Here is a 10,040-nt window from a genome sequence, read left to right as displayed (position 1 = left end):
ATAAAAGAGAGCAAGCGAAACACGCAGTTGAATGCTCGCCTGTCGCTATCTCTTTTTCCTGCACGCTGTTCTCGCATGCTGTGTGCAGGCGTGTGTAAATGTGTGCGTACAGGGGACGCGATGTTTGCTGGCAGGCGTAGCGTAAGTGGGAAAGAGCAAGCTTCATGCGAGAGGGGTTCAGCATCTGTCAAGCTTCGAATGTTTCTCGCACACATATGAAACGGTCAGATTGGCGATGTGAAGTAGTCAACCTTGCGCCGTAAACGTATCGCGACAACGAAACAATTGAGCTTTTGAAGTTTGTAAGAGAAGCAGGAGCGTTGCGGACCTCATAGGTATTTTTATTTGTTTGCTAATATAATATTGAACGTTTAAGAAAATAAATATATCGTATGTATAACAAACTTAATTGCAATGCAGTAGTGTAAAAAAATGCTTAAATTATGCGAAATATTTTCCAGCCTCCCGGAATGCAATGAAAAAGTAGTTCACCAAAAATATACGTTGAATCCTTTCTCTACAGCATTTCATAGCCCTAATTTCTTCAAATGTTGTAAAATTCACGTTACGGATTGTCTATGCCGCGTGTCAAAGCATTAGCACGATTAGATACAATTCGTGAAAAACGTATCTTCCAGCTGGAGATAATTAGACGGAGCTGCTAAACATTCAAGCTGTACTCTGAACTAAAACCAATTGGACTGATTAAATGCTAGTTTTACCCTCTGGGTGCACTGTTGGGAACCGTGTGCAGAAGCATCACAACGAATTCAAAATGAAAATGTCAAAATGATATTTATTTCCGATCGGCACTAAAAGAAACCGATTTTTATAAAACATTATTATAAATGCTAGAAATAATAATGATAATAATCTGTAAAACAAACAGTAACAAACTCTAGCGCAAGGTTCTTCTTCATTGGTGGTGGCAAAGTGGCCCTTTGGTGCATTAGCGGAAAAGGACTTCATCGGTGTAGTTTTGCTTCAATTCTCTGTGTACGTTTTCAAAGCTTCAGGTTGTTTTTTTTTTTTATTTTAATAGCTGTTATTGCGAGAATCAAACACGCTGAAGTTATATTCAATTTTGCTCAGTTTCGGGTAATTTGTAGATGCCTTGCAGTAAAACACTTCAAGCAATGGTACGGCGTGTTAATGCACGAAGCATCTATATGCCGTACAATGGTCGACAATCAAAATTTTAATTTATGCCTTAGTCGTTCATTCCAAATTGCCACACACACACACACCGATAGCGGTAGCTTTCATTTGGATATGCATTGCTGCATTTGACGTGGGACGCTGAAACTGCATTGGTTAAGATAAAATAAAATCTACAAGATATTTTCATCTATAACGAATGTGGTCCGTTCAACAGTTCAACATATTTAAGGTAAACTTAATAACTTTGATGATACAACCTCAAAACAGGAAGGAGTCATTACAATTAACTTCACTTTCATAACATACATTTTAACTGCTGCCAAAACAATATTCCATTCAAGGGTTTACTACATCCAAAGCAAGATGAATTCAACGGGAGATTCTTTATTTTATCCTATACTTCTCTACTCCATCGTTCGTCATTTGCGGCGTTCTTTTAAAGTTCCGCTCCTATGCATTGAAACTGTAGGCTATAACCCGTACGTGGGCACATTAGTTTGATGGTTGCAATTAATTTCGCATCCTACGGCCGGCACAAATTCATCGAACAGCATCGACCCGATGGTGCGAGCGTCTCAAGCAAGTGTGTGCATTTTAATTTTATACCTCCCATTTTTATATCTCCTTCCCATGCTCCACGCTTCCAAGAGCGGAGGAACCGAAGGTGCATCTGATTTGCAGATTAAATCGCAATTTTTGCGTACAGTAGCAAACAATCGTCCAATTTTGTGACATACTTCATCTATTTGGTAATTTGTGGGCTTTAGGTTTTTTGTTTAACCGAAAGCTCAAATCATGTTACTTTTTCAAGTTTTCTACACATACTTAAACACAAAGTGCGTTGTGCATATAGTAAATATTAGTATATTAAACTATTTCATACCAATAAAACTGCACTGGACCGTAGCAAGGTTGCGATATTGTAATCGCAATATTTTCACTATGCTTTCTGTAGGCATCATTCCATTATTATTGTGAAGCAAAGCCCAAGAAATAATCACTCTTATTAATATTACAATTGTTTCAATCTCGGTCAACAATCAAAGGAGAATAAAATGTATGTCATCAACTTCTACGGCACAGGTACATTTTCCATGAAACATGACTCTTTTATCACAGTGCCTCTTTCCAGCTGTAATTTAGACATCAAAGTGATGCTCTAGATGTGACTTGAAACACAGGAAAATTGTCAAGCTACCTTTCGAAATTGATGCAAGCTAATTGATGCAAGATGCAGAGAAGTAAAACAAAATGTTGGATATATATTTCTTGTTCATGTTGACCTGTTTAGTCCTTTAAAGGGCGCACCAGAAAATTGTTTAATATTTAATACAAATCAAAATACTGTCAATCTTGCGAACAGGAAGCATGGTCTAGTTTTGTAGAATGATCACAGAGCTGCATTGCAAATCACTTGCGTTTTTTTTCTCGTATAAAAGTGATGCGTCTACGACACAATATCCTAAATAGCGTACAAAACCACATCCCAGCGAGACTGAGGTATTTCTGTGTGGGTCCACCATCTCGAAGCGGACATTTTAATTAACCCACAATTGCAAAGCTGTAATCCATTCCAGTCACCTCGTACCGATCGCGGTGCTCTTCTTTATGCTCAAACATAAGAATCGCTCAACATCACTGGCCAACCGTTCCAAAAGCATACAATCGGCGGCGCACGATCTAAGAGAAGATCGTCAAGATCAACCCTTCCGACCGAACTGTTCAACGTCAGCTAAACCAATTCTTCTTCCACTTACCGCGTGGCAACAAGCCACCGGCAATTGGCTGGCCAACGTACGAAACCCCCACTTCTATAGAGAATCTGTTTGGCTGAGCTTTTGGCTGCGAGATACATCTGAGCTTGTACATCTTTGGGCGATTTGAAAGCATGGATTAAAGGAGTAGGGGAGGGGAAGCCGGGTAGGAACGCGGTTAAAAGTGAAGTCGTCAAGAAGGGTAGAGAACAGCGCCATCGTACGAGTCGGTAAAAGATCAAAGCACAAGGCACACAGGAAAAGCCTCACAATAATCGGAATAGGCGAACTATGGCATCCGTGATGGTGTACTTTCAAAGGGAAATTATCATTAAACTTTTTCGTGTAAGTTTGTTTTATAATAGTTTTATTTTATTTACATTTAGGTATAAGTTTAGATTTTTAATACCTATGAAAAAAGTGTGCAAAAAAAATTATTACATTCATGCTACATTGGACCATAGTGCGATCGGTGCCGCGGAGGATCGACCGGTTTGAGATACCAAGCAAGAAAACAGGCGGCTCCGGAGAGCAAAGGCTTTAAAATCTTCACAACCTAGCATTTGCCGTCCAAGGGCGTGTATAATTTTTCAAACCATTGCAGCCCCACTGGAATACAGCGAAGAAACAGGACACGAGACCGAATGCGGTGCTCCATCCATCTTTGCGCCACCGTCATCTCTTGAGTCTTCAGCAAAGGCAGCACACGGTACGCGTGTCCGATGCCTTTACTTCTTTTCCGTTTTCACTGTACCGTTTCACTAACTTTTTATCTCTCAGCCGTTAGTTGAATTTCTTGGAGGCTTATCTGCCTTTGTTTTTTTTCATTTGTTTTACTTTTTCAGCTTTTATCATACGACTAAAATTAATCCACTGTTTCGGTAAGGTTAGCTATTCTGCCTTTCTTTAGCGCTTCTGTGTCCATTTATTTCCCATTTGCTGAACGGGGCCGCTAGGTAAAAGGAAGCTGTAAATAGGTTCCCGATAGTAAAAGTGTGTGTTCGTGTGCGCAGAGACCAGTGCAGTCTTGTAGCCAGCAGCAATTAACTAGCAGCTTCATTATGCGACGGATCTCGTTTTACCGCACTTCAGTGGATAACAATAGTTTTTGAAAGGCACAACAGTTGGATGGTGATGCAGAAAAGTAGGCAAAATAATTTATTCAATCATAGAACTATTTGCCGCTGCTGCGTTGTATCTGTATGATGTAAGCGTCCTTTGGATTATTATTGAAAATATAATAATAATCCATTTATTGCAAATATTTCTTACAAAAAACGAACCCATCTTCTTCTGTATTAAATTGCATTTTGTCTAGACAAATAATTAGGAAGCTAGACGGCACATTTCATTTCAAGAATTCACTTACATTATACCAAACTAATAAATATCTACTTATTCGTTTTTTGTAGTTTAATCAAAATCAAGCGACCATCTGACGCTTTAATCCATAAACCATTTGGTGGCTTTAATAAACGTATATGACATCTAAGGGGCTGTCCATAAATTATGTAACAAAATGATTGATCTCATCTGCCTAATCGAATAATAGTTTAAACTTTGTTCTAATAATAGTTTAAAACAATGTAATTTAATTTGCCTCTGGAACGATAGGACGGCGGTCTTATTGACAACGGATTTTGATTGCGGTTTTTCTCTTGTACTCATAGATGAATTGAACTGCAGTACTGTTGTGCGAATCGACGATCTTCCCCTTACGGCCATTTAGGCATTTGTCTTTCTTCAAATGTCGTGGATTTATTCAGGTTCACTGAATCTTTTTTTTTGTTTATATCACTGTCCTAATATATATTTTTATGCAATTAACCACAATTTACTTCGGTTGTCCGGAATTAAACACAAGATCAAAAAATGCTCCGAATTCTGTACAGAAGCGCATACGTGTTTTAATTAAATTCAGAGCACAATATTTTAAAACACTGTTGTTATCCCTTTGATAGCTACTGCTACATTGAATTCCGATGTACTTAAATGAAGGCGAACGCGATTATTAAGAATTATAGACAAAATTACACTGGCTTCGGTTTTTAGCAAAACAGCCTCCGAATGCCTCCGGTGGTGAACTGACATATAGAACATATTTATTTACCGTGGCATCAGGGCCTACTAGGGGTAAGACACATTTTTGACAATTGATTGTAGTGCGTCATGGCAATTATCTAAAAATTTAAAATCGGCATCACCAACGATAAACTGTGAAGAAATGAGTTAAAAACATGCCGAACGTCCGGAGATTGAAGTTGTCCGTAATTTGAATCAGAACGGTAATTAAAGTACGATAATGGCTAACGTTTGTTTGCTCACTTGAAATTATGGGTTTGAGATGATTGTTTATTTTTACATAGTCTTTAGCTTTACCTTGCCGTAAGGTGAGAGTAGTGAGCATGCTATTCGATTGCTGCGATTCGATTCTGACCAACTCAACCGCTATAACCCTGTGCAATATGTATCAACTAAGTGGTTAAAGCTCTTCATCAAAGATTGAATGCGTGTTATTTTATAATTGTGCATAATCAATTGCTTTGTACATTGAAACTTCTACAATGTTATATAACAAAATAGCTATTAAAGCAGCAGTACAGGTTCAATGTGCTCAAAATATCACCATCACAAGAGTGTTGTTGATGGGTGACAAACATGCTCATTTTGACATGGGTTTGCGCTCATCATAACAAGCACACAATAAATGTTTCAATAGATTGAATATCTTATTTTTTCTCATTTTCTTACGCAAGTGAAGCTGAATTTGAAGAAAAAAACACACACGTTCATTAATTAACAATTTAAGCTGTTTTGTATTAAATCAGCTCGACGGTACCAGCAGCCAGGAGCAATAGTACAGCTTTATCGAACAGTCTGCTGTTTAGTTTAAAAACGCGATCCCTGTGTCTAGCTGTGTTTAGAAAAAACCTGTCACAAATGTTCATAAATCCATCTGAAAAAAGATGATAATTGTTTCCCAACTCCTCAAATATTGGAAGCGCCACTTTAAAGTGACACCGTTAAAAAACGACACATTTGCATCATCACATCACAGGCGATCGTTTTGTAATGAAGTGAGGATCATCATCAGAAAATCAATGTTTTGGGTTTTACATAATGCTGATCAATATCTTACATTCCTGATACACCAATCCACAAGATGGTTCGAGCTGTTGAATCACACACAAACACACACACACACACATACTCTCTCTCTCTTGTAAAGTATTCCTGATCACAAAAGGCTCGCTCGCGACGCGCTGCAAGCGCCAAACTCATCAAAATAATGCTAATAACACCACCGATAATAAAAATCGCACCTTTGCCACGATCGGCACAAACCGGGCCCAAAAAGTAGACAGTCCAGGGATCGGTACCGTGGCGGTTGCATGCCGGTTTAACCCTTACTTTGAAGGCTCACGGCTCCCGCTCCGCCAAAAAGCGGGTCGCCAGTATCATCGCCCCCCCCCCCCCCCGCCCCGAACGCTTCGCCACATCTCGTGGAGGTGTGATTTTGCCGTTGTTACGTTTTTCTCCCTGTGCCGCGGTACTTTGCTCTTATTGTTGTGTTCTTTGCCGATGCCGCTAGTTTATGTTTCCTTTCCCAATTCCACTGCGCACCGTTCGCGGCCATTATCTTTTCGGTCGGCCAACGCCATACGCGGTGGCTTTCGGAGGTGTAAAATTTAACATTTCCGCCGCATTCCGCCCGATCGTCGTCTCCGGGCCCGGGTCGTATGCCCGCGTCCGATGCCAGCGCCGCGCGTCCTGCCAGACGCAAAGCGCAAAGCCGTCTCCTGCTCCGTCTGCTCGTACTTCATACCGAACCGGGCGGCCACGGGGTTGAGAACAAAAAGGAAGCGCTTGCCCTGCTTGACAGGTATGAATTATTTTAACACCTTCGTCTCCACCTCAGCGGTGTGTGCATCATTCTCGCTACCCTTCGGTCGGAACGCCAATGCTCGGAGACTCCGCCGAAAATTAGTCTTGTGTTCTTTTGTTTTCGTTTTTGAAGCCATTTTCGAAGCTTCACGATTTTTTACGCATCTTTTCGTTAAATTTTGGATTATTATTGCTTTGTTTTTTTTGTTTCTTGTTCCTCCCCTCTCCCCTCCCTTTTCTGAGGTTGTACGATCACGTTTGCCTCTTTCTGAGTTTGCTGCGGGCAGTTTGTAGGTTTGTAATATGGGTTTCGCCGGCTGCACGAAAATGATACACTAATTTATGTATCTTCGATATGCCGTATAAAGCATCCTCTTCATAGCGTACATTGCATGCGTGGTTCGATCGCATAGCCTAAGGCTTTTTGGGCTCTCCTTTTTAATATCTTATGATTGTTATGTAAATTACAACATTGCCCGAGACGGTTGTTCTTTCGTACAATGTCCATTGTTTGGTTGCAACTTCGTTTGGTATCCGTTTCAGTGGGTTCTGTTTTTTTGTTTATGTCAGTATAAGGACAAATTAGAGCACTAATGCGACTGTTTCGAACTTTGGATAATTTTTTTTTTTTGACAAATTTCTATCAATTTTTTGTATTTTAAAAATCTATACATATGCAATGAATTCTTGATTTACTCTTTTACCATAAATAAGGAAAAGAAAAAGAATGAATATTTATGATAATAATATTATATTCCTTCGCTGCTCTCAATACATCTGTAGTACTTGCTTGCACTTACTAGAAGCTCTACTTAAAAACACGTCTCAATTGAATTCTCAAACCAATGATACTTCATTCTCAAAACATCTTTCCTTAGATATCATGTCAGGAGTCAGACAATTTCAGCTTCATTCTGCACCATTGCAATGGTTTCGCATGCTACAATGAGTCTGTAAAGTCTCGTAGTAGAATAGCAATGAAAATTCTAGTCTAAACTGTCTTATTCCTCCTCTCTCCTCTTCAGCTTTCCCCTACTTTCTGCATTCTGTTACCACACGCTATCCTCCGTTATCTCTCTCTCTCTCTCTATCTCTCTCTCTCTTTCTCTCTCTCTCTCTCTCTCTCTCTATATATATATATATATCTCTCTCCCTTCCCTGCCCACATTCAACTGCGGAATTGGGAAGACAGCAACTTCGGTTGAAATCTTAATTAAAGGGTTCCGACATGGAGCGCTGCCGGCCAATACGCAGGACATAATACATGTACATGTACCTTTGTGTGAGTGAGCGTTCGCCTGAGTAGAGGAGAGGGAGAATTATTATGGTTTCGGTCGGAACAATGTTCTTTGTAATTATGCTCGATTCTGACGGGATGGTCAGAAGCCGCAGGCGACCCGGCACGCTGGACAACCCCGGGTGAAGAACAGCGGCTCCCGCGGAAGTCGGAGTTCCTCGATGCAGCTTACATGGCGAAGCAAAGAGAGTTCGTGAGGCACCGAACAGAGGGAAACAAATTTTCAATCGGATATCAGCAGGAACCTCTGTCTTCTGGCTTTCTTTATTATTTCCATTTAGCTGGGCTTACTTCACAAATTCCATGAGGTATCGTAAAGACTCATACTACATACACGGTGAGTTAGTAAATGAAAAGAACTAACTTAAAACCATCCTCAAATTCATTTCCGAGGCGTTAACAGCCGTATCCGAAAAAAAACACGAGAGCACATGGTGGTCGACTTCCGTTCGTTCTAGTTTGGCCGCTCTCCGTTTTGCCTGTTTTGTCATATCCATGTTCAACTTTACCCCTCCCGCACATACCGCATACGATACGAAGTGAATGAGTCTCGAGTGGTTTTTGAAGTTTGCCGTCACATATGGAGCGATTTGTCGGTTTGGGACAGCGTAAAAGCTGCACTGAGTTATTGAGATGAACTTCAAAGGGTTCCGCCGTTTTTTGCAGACACAGGACAGGACACAGCACTGCACAGCGACAATTGATATAACATGATGACGAATTGTACAATGGAATATCCAATGATATCGACCAGCAAACATACATATTAAATGAATTTTTTGGAACCATGAATGAGTTTATCGAATTATTATTAAAAAAAAGATAAACAGTTCGTTTAGAGCCACATTAGAATTTGTTGCTGAAAAATAAATGAAACATACAGAGGGCTAGCGATTACCGCAGCTGCACAATCGGCCAGAAAAACGCACGCAGCTTATACGTACATAACTATCGTGCACCATTCGATTCTCACCTACCACACAAGCCGCCCGTTCACGTTCCCGCACCGCACATGCACATGTGTCACGCTAAACCAAAGTCAGGGCCTGCAGAGCATCGAACCGTCTGACCGCTGGCTATAGTAAGCGGCCGAACATACGGCTATAGTGGCGGTTCGGGTTTCGCGGTTCCGTCCTTTGAAGTTTTCCGCCATCGAAACACGTTTGCAAACGGTCGTGCCGGCACGATGTAGAACGTTGCTATTATGCTGGTCGGGCTTTTTACCCCGGTGAGCCCACATTGCCATGTCCACCGGACTAGATGTGTCCGTGACCGTAGGCCGGTTCGGTTTTTAATAGCTAGGGTTTTACTTTAACGCCCAAGAAATGGAAGAAAAAAAAAACAGTATTTGCCATCGTGGATATTGGCTGTGGCAGATACTTTTTATAATTTTTCATTCATCCTTTCACATCACACGGAGTGTACAAGATATTATTAAAGAAGTAGTGTAGAAGATATATATTAAAATTACGGTGAAGTTTGCAATGTTTCTTCCGATATTGAAAATCTAAAATACTTAGTGCAACCTATGAACAAATCCCTTACAAAGGTATTAAATTCATAAATTAAATCTCAAAAAACTCACAACTAACTTGCAAGTATCTAATGAACTATGTTTCTTTTGTCAGTTTATCTTGTATATATCACTATGCAAGTATTTTGGAAAATAATGAGTAGGCACACACATCAATACAAAATGCAAGGATTATGCGCAGACCTTTTTAAAGTAGTTCTCTAATTCTTCCGGTGACAAGGCTTATCGGAACGATCATGTCATCCTTATTGCCCGGGACTATCTAGACTTCATTACTTTTACTAAATAAACATATTACAATAACCCACCTCGCTCAAACCCCGTGTGAACCGTGAGGACCTTCCATCACACCACCATCTACCATCACTAAGTACTGACCATCATGCCATGGGTAATCAATAATCTCTGA

The sequence above is a fragment of the Anopheles coluzzii genome, chromosome 3 (assembly GCF_943734685.1).
Source record: "Anopheles coluzzii chromosome 3, AcolN3, whole genome shotgun sequence".
In the NCBI taxonomy this organism is placed as follows: Eukaryota; Metazoa; Arthropoda; class Insecta; order Diptera; family Culicidae; genus Anopheles; species Anopheles coluzzii.
Note: the sequence above shows the minus strand (reverse complement) of the source record.